This window comes from Giraffa tippelskirchi, chromosome 10, assembly GCF_054371585.1.
Source record: "Giraffa tippelskirchi isolate mGirTip1 chromosome 10, T2T-mGirTip1v1.2.pri, whole genome shotgun sequence".
Classification (NCBI taxonomy): domain Eukaryota; kingdom Metazoa; phylum Chordata; class Mammalia; order Artiodactyla; family Giraffidae; genus Giraffa; species Giraffa tippelskirchi.
In genome coordinates this window covers 82880365-82892837 of record NC_137284.1, presented here as the reverse complement: position 1 = coordinate 82892837, position 12473 = coordinate 82880365, and positions in this window count along the sequence as shown.

Below are 12473 nucleotides of genomic sequence, written 5' to 3'. Positions count from 1 at the left end.
ACCTTAGCTCTTGCCTCTTCCAATATTTTTTATCTAATTAATCACCATATACTTCTAATTTCACTGTTCAACATTACCTTGTCTAGTTCTGCTCTTATACCTGCTGTCATTGCCCGGTTTGATCCCTAAACATCTTTTGATAATACTTTTATAAAATTTCAAAACTTATAGCCTTAATTATACAGTTATCTAATTAAAAAAGAAAACTCTTAGTATTATGCTCTTATACACGATCTTTCAATGCCTTCTCTTTCCTTAGCAATCTAAAAAAGACTTTTTATAATCTAGCTCCTTGTCAGTATTTCTAATGTTATCTTCTATCATCTCTCTGTTAGTCATCTGTTCCAGTTATTTTGATGTATTTACAAATTACCCAAAATCACAGACTATCTCAGTGAAGTATACATATGTGCAATCTAATAATTTGACAGGATTGCCTTGCTGCTCTTTTTCTGACCAAGGTGTCCTAATTATGCTTTAAAAATCTCTTTACTCAGTTCTTCTTCTCTGAGGCCATTCCTGAATCCTACAGACATACTGAATTACACCAAGCCTTGTGCATACAGCACATATTTATTTGTACATATCTCACTGTACTGAAATGGTTCATTATTATTTGGCATTTGTGACTACAGGAAATGTGTCTTAGTTGTCTTAATATCTCAAGTGTAATCACAGGGTCTAGATCATAGTAAGTAGCCAATAAATATGTGTCTATCCCTAGGGCATGAGTATAGGAGAAAGAAGGAGATACATTATAATCTCATAATGGTATATATTGTAGACCAGGAGTAACAATCTGTACAAAAGACCATAAGTTACCATCAAAAAGAAGACAATCAGAAGGAGGACAAACTTTTATATAATCATTTTTCTGGCAGTAGAGATCATAAACAAGATGATTCAAGCATCTTAAAACTCTAAGATAGGATGAGTTTGCATTTTCTCCAATTAGTTTTTAAAAAGAGCCCTAATACACTATTTAAATGCTAGTTGGCATGGCATATCTATAGGAAAGTTTCCAAAGTTACATAACTCTAAAAAAAAAATGTCCTGGGAAGCATGAGAAAACATCTGAGTCCAGAGAGGACTGGAAATTCTGAATCCTATTAGATAAGTTGGCATTCTGAAGACATCAGCCTATCCTTACTAAGCAGGAGCATGTATTTTAATGGGGTAGTGTGGGGGTCCAGAGACAAAGACAAAGCCAAATTGCGTAGGAAGTCTTCTCAGAGTCTAGAAAGTGACCCCATCACTTTGGAAAACAGAAAAGTACCCGCACTCCAGGAGATACAATGGTACAATGGAATTTTTAGCCTTGGTTCTTTCTCTCTCTCTCTCTCTCTGTCTCTGTCTCTCTGTCTCTCTCTCTCTCTCTCTCTCTCTCTCTCTCTATATATATATATATATATATATATATGAAGATATCATTTAATACTGATTAAAAGAAAGCTGGTATAGCTTTGTTAATACCTCACAAAACACAGTAATAAAAATCACTACTTAAATAAAGAGATTCCATGAATATGAGAAAATAGTTCAATAAATACAATATTTTTAAAGCTACCCACAACTAAAAGCATAGTTTCAAACTATAGAAAGCAAAATTATCCAGTTTTCCAAACAAATGTAGAAATTTGTAGCCAGAATAGCAGATTTGAACATATCACTCAGTGATATATTTTTCATTCAGACACATACACACACAAACACATGAATCAGTAAAGACATAGATTTGAACAACAAAATTAATAAACTTGTGCAGACCAATTATCCAAGGGGATATTGCATGTTAAGAGCTATGTCACACCTTCTTTCTTAACTGCCCTTATTTTGACATGTTCTTCTCTTCTTTTCGACCCCAGCACCTAGGGAAACTACATTCAATCGAACAGAACTTGACTAAGAGACAAATTTCTCTTCCACTTTCCCTTCTAATTTTCTTTGAAAACTCAGTTGATGTTTGTATGTTTATCTATTTTCTTGAAATGCCTCCAAGTTCTCTTTGAATGCAAAAGAATGCTTTATACAAACACAGATTTATATTTCACAAACATCTTTTCTGTTCTAGGTGCTTTCCTTTCCTAGGACCACCTCACATTCTTTCCAGGAGTCTGAACCAAAGGTCAGGCTTTTCCTTAAGACAGCCACGAGGCTTTCTGTATTGTCAAGTCCCATCCTAGTATGCACTGAGCAACAAATAATTAATTTAATGAAGAATATTATTTTAGATATAGGAAAATGATAGATGATTAAGGTGGAATTACTTTTGGAGTTGTTTTATTTTTTTTTTTCAGGTTATCTCAGTAACTTTGTAGACTTTCTATGTCTCATTTGCTGATCTAAAGATTTGGTCTGATCAAAGGTAATAGTTGGGCAACATGGAATTTCTCAATCATATACAATTTGATTTTAATTAATTAATTCTTTTTTATTGTTGATACATTCACTGGTCAAGAACAAATTCTTCTTGCATACATTTATTCTCTGTGTAAAAGTCGTTTCTGGTGAATACTCTTGCAAAGCAGAAATGCTCTTGAATATGTTTTAAACCCTAAACCAACCTGATTTTGTGTGTTTGATTTTTGCTTCTTATTTAACTTCTCTGTATTCATTTTCTCATTTAAAAAACATAAGGAAAATGATATTTGCTTCATAGCATGGCATATTCTGTGTGATAAAAATTCATAGACAAACTCATTAGTGTGAAATTTTCACACATGACAAAAAATGAAAATTACCTTTTTGTCAGTGAATATGATTTAAATTAATGAGGGAGTTTTCACATAAATGATCATTTAAAAGTAAGCCAAGAACATCTTAAAGCCTTGAGAAATATTTCAATCTTAGAATGATGTATTCAATAATATCATAATGTTGTCTTATTCCCTGAATAATTGTAGTAAGCAGAATAGATTTTTCTATTTTCTCTTAGATTTACTTACATTACACTAAATCAAGAAGTAAAATGTTTTTTAAAAAATCATATATTTTGTTGCATTTTCTAAGTTACCTGATGGTCTTTCTGGGAAATTCTGCCATGCAGGGGCACAACAGTGTATGTAGGGAAGCTTGGCCCTGGTAGGAACTTAACATTGTGTTCATATGCATGAGATATCTAAATAATAAATATGAAATATTGTGGTATCAAGTGCTCTGTATTAAAAGTCTTGTTTTTATAAAACAGTTAAAACATTATAGAACTATAATTTTTGGTCTTGCTTGTTCATTTATTTTAGTGATGACTTTAGTGCTATAATGCCACATGAGAAATTAATAAAAAGCTGAACAAAAAGCAAAAACACTGATTTGGGGAAGACTGTGGTGACAAATCATATTGTTTCTGTTCTCTGGACACTACTAAACTGGATTTGCTTTCTAGATCTTTTAGAAAATTAAAAAAAACAAAAAACAAAAAAACAAAACCCTGTCATCTAAACTTTTTCTAGAACAGTGTGTCCATTTCCTCACCTGAACTGAAACTCAACCTAACCCTGATAATGCTACCTATCCCGAAAACCTCCCCCAACTCACACCCATGATGAACAAAGGAGGGGCTGGTGTTCTCCTTACTCCTCACTGCTGCACTGGTATCATTGCCCTGTCATCATCGTTCAGTAACTGCTCTGCTTCTGATGCCTGTGCCACTCACTTGTGATATATACCTCAAACTTCATCAGGCTCTTTTTTCACCATTGACTTTAACTTACTTGGTTCATTATGTTATTTGACTACTCTTCTCTGCTTCTTAACATTCAAGTTAATGAGACTTTTAACTATACTCTCATAACCTAGGTCTCTTCAACTCCAAACAATCTCTGTTTTCATTAGACACATGCATTTCTTTATCCAAACATGTCTTCTTGTGAAATTTATCTGTTCTACTTCACCCCCAGCCCTCACTGCATCCTTACCCACTTTAGACATAACTGCTACCAGTTCCATCTTTATTTTCACATATCTGTAGATTTGCACCTTACTCATTCTGATTTTCTGCCTTCCCTGTGTACCATTTCAATTTTCAGATCTAGGATAATCTTTTTCATTTTTGTTCCTATGTTTTAAGTGATGCTTAAAAAGGTCAAGTAACAAAAGTAATTGTTTTATATTACAGACAAATGCTAGTTAATATCAGTTACATTTCTGATTTGCCATCATTTTTGTCTACATATGGTATATGGGAAAACTATTAATATTTCAACTTGCTGAGAATGGAATATGATGAAAACATTCTGGAGAAGCATTTAATAATCTATATGAAGATGACTTAAAATTGTATAATCTTTAAAACAGGAATGTCATTATTACCATTTATTCTAGGGTGATTATTAGACAAGAGCAAAAAAATATATGTTATTGTTTGTATATAATGAGTTGGTTAAGTAACTTTTATTTTACACAAGTATAGTAGGCTAGCATATATCCATTAAATGTATTTTATATTAACATGGCAATGTATATGGGTGTTAGTTTTTCATTCGTGTCTGACTGTTTGTGACTCCATGGACCATAACACAGCAGGTTCCTCTGTCCATGGGATTCTCCAGGTAAGAATACCATAGTGAGTTGCCATTTCCTTCTCCAGTGGATCTTCCCAACTCAGGGATTGAACCTGAGTCTCCCACATTGCAGACAGATTCTTTACCATCTTAGCTACCAGATGATGCCCAAAATGGCAAAATTTGCACTCTATTATGGAATGGAATTAAATATTATAAACTGGGATATTACATTCAATCATATATATATGAATATATAACTAATATTATATACAATCATATATGTGTGTCTTGTGTTGTATGTAACTACACACAAGTTTGAATAAATGTTTGCTAAATTATCAATGATTGACTTTTTGAAATTTTTCATGACTTTGATACCTTTTTCTTTATTTCCTTCTTCAAGATTTTCACTATTACTTGAAATTCCTACAAGAATCTATGTTACTGTAGTAAGAAAAATAACACAATTAAGCTATGTTAATTTGAGGAAAATAGTAGTTAGATATAATTGTTTAATTCTGCATCTCCCTTCTGTTTCTAAACAAGATGGAATCCAGTTTCTTGACCCCACCTATTTTACTAAAATGATTCTTACAAAGATTAGCCACCAATGAACTAATCATCAAATCTACTGATCCTTATTCTTGAACAACAATCTGAGGCATATGACATAGTTGAGTATGCTGTCTTATTAACAACATGGCTACTTTCAATTACATTTTATACTACTTCATCTTAAGATCTTTTATCAGCTTATTCAAAGTCCTCTAAATGCATTTTCTAGATACCAAGTTCAAAGTGCATTCCTATTCACTATACATATTCTTCACTGGTTGACTTCCCTCCCACAACTCCAAATATCACTGTTACTGGATGATTCTCAAATTATCTAAACATCAAAGCCAGCCACCTAACAGCCTTCTGTTTACTACACAAAACAAGCCTGAAGCTACCTTGAACTTTATTTGAGTAGATGAGAATTTATAAACTTTCCTTCTAAATTTTCATGCTCTTATGCCTTCAATTTTTTTTCTTTTATTTATTTATTTATTTTTAAATTAGTTATTTATATATTTTTTAACTTTACAATATTGTATTTGTTTTGCCATACATTGACATGAATCCACCATGGGTGTACATGTTTTCCCCTTCCAGAACTCCCCTCCCATCTTCCTCCCCATCCCATCCCTCCGGGTCATCCCGGTGCACCAGCCCCGAGCACCCTGTATCATGCATCGAACCTGGACTGGCAATTTGTTTCACATATGATAATATACATGCTTCAATGCCATTCTCCCATATCCTCCCACCCTCAGCCTCTCCCATAGAGTCCATAATACTGTTCTATTTATCTGTGTCTCTTCTGATGTCTCGCATACAGGGTGATCTTTACCGATTAACTAAATACCATACATATGTGTTAGTATACTGTATTGGTGTTTTTCTTTCTGGCTTACTTCACTCTGTATAATAGGCTTCAGTTTCATCCACCTCATTATTATGCCTTCAATATTAAATGCATCACTATTCTTTCCTTTGCTTGGACTTAAAACTACAGACTTCCTAAACTTTCTCTCCCTTGTGCTTTGTAGCTATTCACTGTATCTGTATTGATTATGTGCTTACTACATATTTTTCAGTGGGCAAAAGAAATAAAGTTTTGGATGAGGTGCTATCTAACTTTTGTTTCCTTCAGTCATATAGTCATTAACAGCAAGCTGCTGCAATTCTGATGGCTCCTTTGCAATCACAAATTATACTCTACTACCCACAAATGAATAGCCACATTCTTCTAAAATACCTGAATTTCTCCATCTATGACATCAATTTGATTGAGAAAAGGAGTTTGGCATTCACCTGGAATACAGCTAATTATTATTTTTTTCACTATTCCCTTGATTATCATGTTCCAAAGTCTGTGCCTTTAGTGGTGTACTGTAATTAAAATAATGGCAATGAGATGCACATACAGTCAATTCATAGAAACATGCTTCAGAGAATTAAAAAAAAAAAACTTGATGACAATGCAGATGGGAGAGGGAATTATTGCTGATTGAAGTGCTATCAGAAAACTCATCTATTAAAAAAAAAAACAGTAGTATCACAGGCTGCTTGATGGAGTAATAGCAAGGCTATATGGAAAATACTGAGGGAGCCAGATTTGGTAGCATATTGGCTATTTTGGGGGGAATAGTAGATGAAGAATGCCTCAGAGGGTTGTTGATTGCATTTTCAGTTGAACCTGACTACAAGACGGTAGTAGTCTCAGTAAACATCTACACCACAGAAGACAGATAAGAACAGGAACAAGAATTCTAGAAGAAGTAAGAAGAAAATGATTTGCTAGATATCAGTGAGCATCTTTCTCTGAAAGCTAATTACTGAGAAAAGGAACAAATATTTTACAGACAACTACATTATAATTTAAAGTACATACAGTGTGTGTGTTCAGTTGTGTCTGTTCTTTTGTGCCCATGGATTGTAGCCTGCCAGGCTCCTCTATCCATGGGATTGCCCAGCAAGAATACTAGAGTGGGTTGCCATTTCCTTCTCCAGAGGATCTTCCTGACCCAGGGATTGAAGTTGTGTCTCCTGCTTGGCACCAGAGTGCCAGGTGACTTTACCAGAGTCCATGCCCATAATTATTAAAATTTCAATTTTTATGCTATTTATATCTCTACATTGTGATTAAGGAAAATGAAATAATGGCTAAAAATAAGCCCAGCCCAAATTGAGGGTCTTCAGTTCAGCTCAGTCACTCAGTCGTGTCCGACTCTTTGCGACCCCATGAACTGCAGCATGCCAGGCCTCCCTGTCCATCACCAACTCCTGGAGTCCACCCAAACCCATGTCCATTGAGTCAGTGATGCCATCCAACCATCTCATCCTCTGTTGTCCCCTTCTCCTCCTGCCCCCAATCCTTCCCAGCATCAGGGTCTTTTCCAATGAGTCAGCTCTTCCCATCAGGTGGCCAAAGTATTGGAGTTTCAGCTTCAACATCAGTCCTTCCAATGAACACCCAGGACTGACCTCCTTTAGGATGGACTGGTTGGATCTCCTTGCAGTCCAAGGGACTCTCAAGAGTCTTCTCCAACACCACAGTTCAAAAGCATCAATTCTTCTGTGCTCAGCTTTCTTTATAGTTCAACTCTCACATCCATACATGACCACTGGAAAAATCATAGCCTTGACTAGACGGACCTTTGTTGACAAAGTAATGTTTCTGCTTTTTAATCTTCAAATTGCATATTCAAATATGGTTCAAGAATAGTTAGTACAATTCCTCCAGATTTGGAAGATCTTAAAGCTCGGAGCTTTCTGGCAATCAGAATTTCAACAAATTCTAGTAACAAGGCTGTATCAGAAACTAAGTAGTATTGTTTTCAAATCAAGTGACAGGAATTTAAAACTGGCCCACTACTTACTATATGTGTGACCTAAAAGACAAGAGATCTGGGCTCCAGCTTTTCATAACTCTTAACTGGCTATGTGATAAAAAATGAGTCAATTATCATCTTTTGATTTTGGGAGGAAGTTTCATAAGTTTAACAGGTGTAGCCTGTTAAACTCTACTGTAGAAAAGAATAAGCAAGCATCATTGTCCTCTTTGATGCAAAAATAAGACATCGAAAATAATGTGATTCATATTGGAAAAATATGAAATACTGGAAAAATGTACTACTTCAATAGTAAGACCTTGTTAAAAGTAAGAGGGAATGTTCAGTGAAGTAAATTTTTAGTGGAGCAATAATGAGTTGAAAATAAACCTAATAGAGAGATCAGCCAAGATGGCAGAGTAGAAAGAGTCTGAGTTCACCCTCTTTTTTGGAGGGGAGACTCAAATTACAACTATTTACAGAACATCTATGGATGAAAAAGACTGAAGCTTACCAGAGAAGATCTTATACAACTAAAGATATAAAAAAAAAAAAAAAGGACCCATATCTCCCAGGTAGGTGATCCACAAACAGGAGAATAATTACTACTGAAGAGTTTTCTCCCCAAGGAATAAGGGGTGTAAGTCTCACATAAGGCTTCCCAGCCTGGGGGTCTTCCTCTGGGAAGACAAACCCTTAACAATATTTGGCTTTGAAGGCCAGCAAGTCTCACTTTCAAGAGGGCTGTGGGAAATAGAGATTCCACTCCTAAAATACACACAAAATTTCCCACGCTCCAGGACAAAAGGTAGAAATATTTTCTTTCTCCAAAAAAGACATACAGATGGCCAATAGGCACAAGAAAAGATGATCAACATTGATAATTATTAGAGAAGTTCAAATCAAATAAAAACTACTACACATAAAATAGATAAGCAATAAGGATTTACTATACAACACTATATTCAATATCTTATAAAAACCTATAATGGCAAATGATCTAATATATTCCATGGGATTTTCCAGGCAAGAATACTAGAGTGGGTTGCCTTTTCCTTCCCCAGGGGATCTTTCTGACCCAGGGATGGAACCCACATCTCCTGTGCTGGAGGTGATTCTTTACCCCGAGCCACCTGGGAAGCCCATGTAACATTATATATACATACACACTATGTGTGTGTGTGTGTGTATATATAACTGAATCTCTCTGCTGTATAGCTAAAACTAACACAGTGTTGTAACTCAATTATGTTTCAAGAGAAAGAAAGGAACACAATTAACAAATATTGCCTAGGATGTATATAAAACGGAACACTTGTATACTGTTTGTGGGAATGAATATTGGTCCAACCACTGTGGAAATTAGTACAGATGTTTCAAGAAAAATAAAAACTGAAACTGTCTTAAGATTTTGTTAATTTCACTCCTGGGTATGTATGTATATATGGGCATATATATATACCCATACATATACATATCTGAAGAAAACAGAAACACCAGTTCAAAAAGATACATGCATTTCAATGTTCATAGCAACATTGTTTACAATTGTATAGATATGGAAGAAACCTCAGTCTCCACCAATAGACAAATGGATAAAGAAGATGTGATATATTTATACAACAGAGAACTACTCAGCCATAATAAATATTGGTATTTTACCATTTGCAACAACATGATGGACATGGAGAGTAAGTCATACAGAGAAAGACAAATACTGTATGTTATCATTTATACATGGAATCTAACAAATAAAACAAAATACTGAATATAACCAAAAAGATATAGACTTACAGATATAAAGAACATACCAATGAGGAAAGGGAAGGTAGGAGGGGCAAGATAGGGGTAAAAGTTTAAGAGGTACAAACTATTGCCTATTAAACAAACATGCTACAAGGACATATTGCACAGTATGGGGAATAGAACCAATATGTTACAATAAATATATGTGAAGTATAATCTATAACAATTTTTAATTACTATGCTGTATGCCTGAAACTAATATTTTAAATCAACTATATGTCAATAAAAATACATAAATAAAACAGAAAATAAACCTTATATCTTTATGTTAATAGTATCCTGATAAGGGAAAATGTTTTCAATGTGTAACATTCTAATATATTTAAAATTATTATAAGAAATCTGAACACTGTAAATGCTTTAAAGTGTATTTTAAAAGAGCATTTGAAATGCAATAGCTACTTCTTTAGGAAAAATTTGTAAAATCAACAAGTCAGATTACACTGAGTAAAATTAACAACTCTATAAATTGTTCCTGGTTAAAAATATGCTATCAGATTGGACAACACCAGTAACATACATATCATTTTTGCTTATACAATAGTAGTTATTGATATATATCAATATACCTATTTTTAGATATATAAATCTATATATTTCCATGTATCATTTATATATTTGCCAATCTGTGTAAGTATATCAGTAGATATTAATATAGCAGTCAACCTTAGCATCTTGTGATTTTTAAACTGGTTGGCTTTGTAATAATACCTCCATATCACATTTCTGATAAACTGTCATCATCAGCATACTACTCAAAGCAAGTAACTGTAGGATCAAATACGTATAAGTAAACACTTCAAACTTAAACACTTTGAACTCTGTCCTCCATTTAATCTGTATCTATGTCTCTCAGTCAGCTGCCTCAACTCCTTTCATTTGGGGAAAGGGGGAGTGGTAGCTTATGAATAGGTTACTCATAACCACTCACACATAATATTAAAAGCATAATTTTTTACAAGTAAAATAGAATTGCAAAGTTTTTCTATGTTAATTTTTTCCTAGAAAAATTTAAGTGTTTCACTCCATATATAAACTTATTTATGAAAGTGAACATATTGTCATTTTTTGGTTTGTATCTATGAAAACTACAATGATTTAAAGCCATGTTTCAAATTCAAAAACATTAGGAATGTAGGCTGAGAATGATTTAAAGCCATGTTTCAAATTCAAAAACATTAAGAATGTTTTCTAAGACTGTAAGAAAAGTGTACTAAAATGGTAATACTAAAATATGTTTTTTTTTTTCAATTTTAATGAAAGATTTTGGAATAGTTTGCAAGATTCTGAGAACTGTGAAGCTAAGCATAAGTGCTATAGAGAAAACAAAAAATATATTAACAGTTTATTAGGGATCTACTTAATCAAAAATTTAATTACCCTAGAAATTATTTTTCAATTTTTGAAATATTAGACATTTTATCTAAAATATTTGAGCAAAATTACTTTGTGGATAAACTAACTTGTTTGTCTATAGGCAATTGCACCCACTAAACACTTTATAAGTAATCCTCTTTATGTAGCCATGTGGCATATTTATTTTATACTCAAATATCAAAGAAAAATGGAAGATATAATACAAGTAATATTTTAGAAAAATATCTGAACTGTTATTTGAAAAATAATTACTCACAGAACAAGTTTTGAGAATCTTGTATAATTAATTCATTTTTTAAAGCATCTGGTTATCTTTCTGACTAAAATAGCAATGCCAATTATATTTTATAGGTAGCAATTTCTTTTTACAGCCTAAAAATTGGATCATAAAAGGAAAACAACTGTGGTTAGAATATTTTTTGCATATTTTGAGAAACATAATGAGATCTGAGATACTAAATCTGAGGAGTTCAACTTAAAATCAAAATTACATTACTGAGTTTAATTATTTTTGGAGGCCATCTTTGGATGAAGTTGCTTCCACAAATGACATAGTTTTATACACAATCACTACTTTTAGTCTAGGTAAAAACTGTTGTGTTTTTAAAAAAATAGCAGTCATTTAAAAAATGTTGTTTAGTTCCTAAGTCATATCTGACTCTTTTGAGACCCCATGGACTGTAGCCCAGCAGGTTCCTGTGATTATGGGATTTCCCAGGCAAGAATACTGGAGTTTCCATCTCCAATAAAAAGCTACCATCTCCAACTAAATATTAAGATATGATATAGTGTAGTAGGATAGTAATTTTTTTCTATTATTTTATAGGGAGAACCCACATTTTCTTCCAGCATCATAAGTCTAAATAATGAGTGCTTTAATCAAAATCAGTAAGTATAGACTACAATTTTAAAATATCATACATATATAGTCTCAAGTACTTTAAATCACCATTTTCCACCTAAATGAACTAGATATTCAGTGTCCTAAAATAGAGTATTATTTGTTGCAAATATTATCAAAAAAACACCAAGTCTAGTCTAGACATATCAGATCCAACCGTGGAGCAAGAGACAGAGAATTTTAAAAGGACTGAAAAAAAGTAGAAGTGAACATATAATTTACTATAAATGTTTTTAAATAGAATTGCAGTAGAGCAAATAATGGCCACCAAAACATGACAGGTCCCAGTCTATGGAACCTGTATATGTTACCTTAAACGTAAAAGATGTAGTTAAGCTAAGGCCCTTGAAATGAGATTTCCTGTGTTACCCCAGGCAGGTCCTAAATTCCATCACAAGTGTCCTTTTAAGAATGAGATAGAGGGAGATGGGACAAAGGGCCATGAGCCAAGGCAGACAGCTCCAGAAATGGAAAAAGGCAAGGAATGGATTCTCTCCTAGAGCCTCTAGA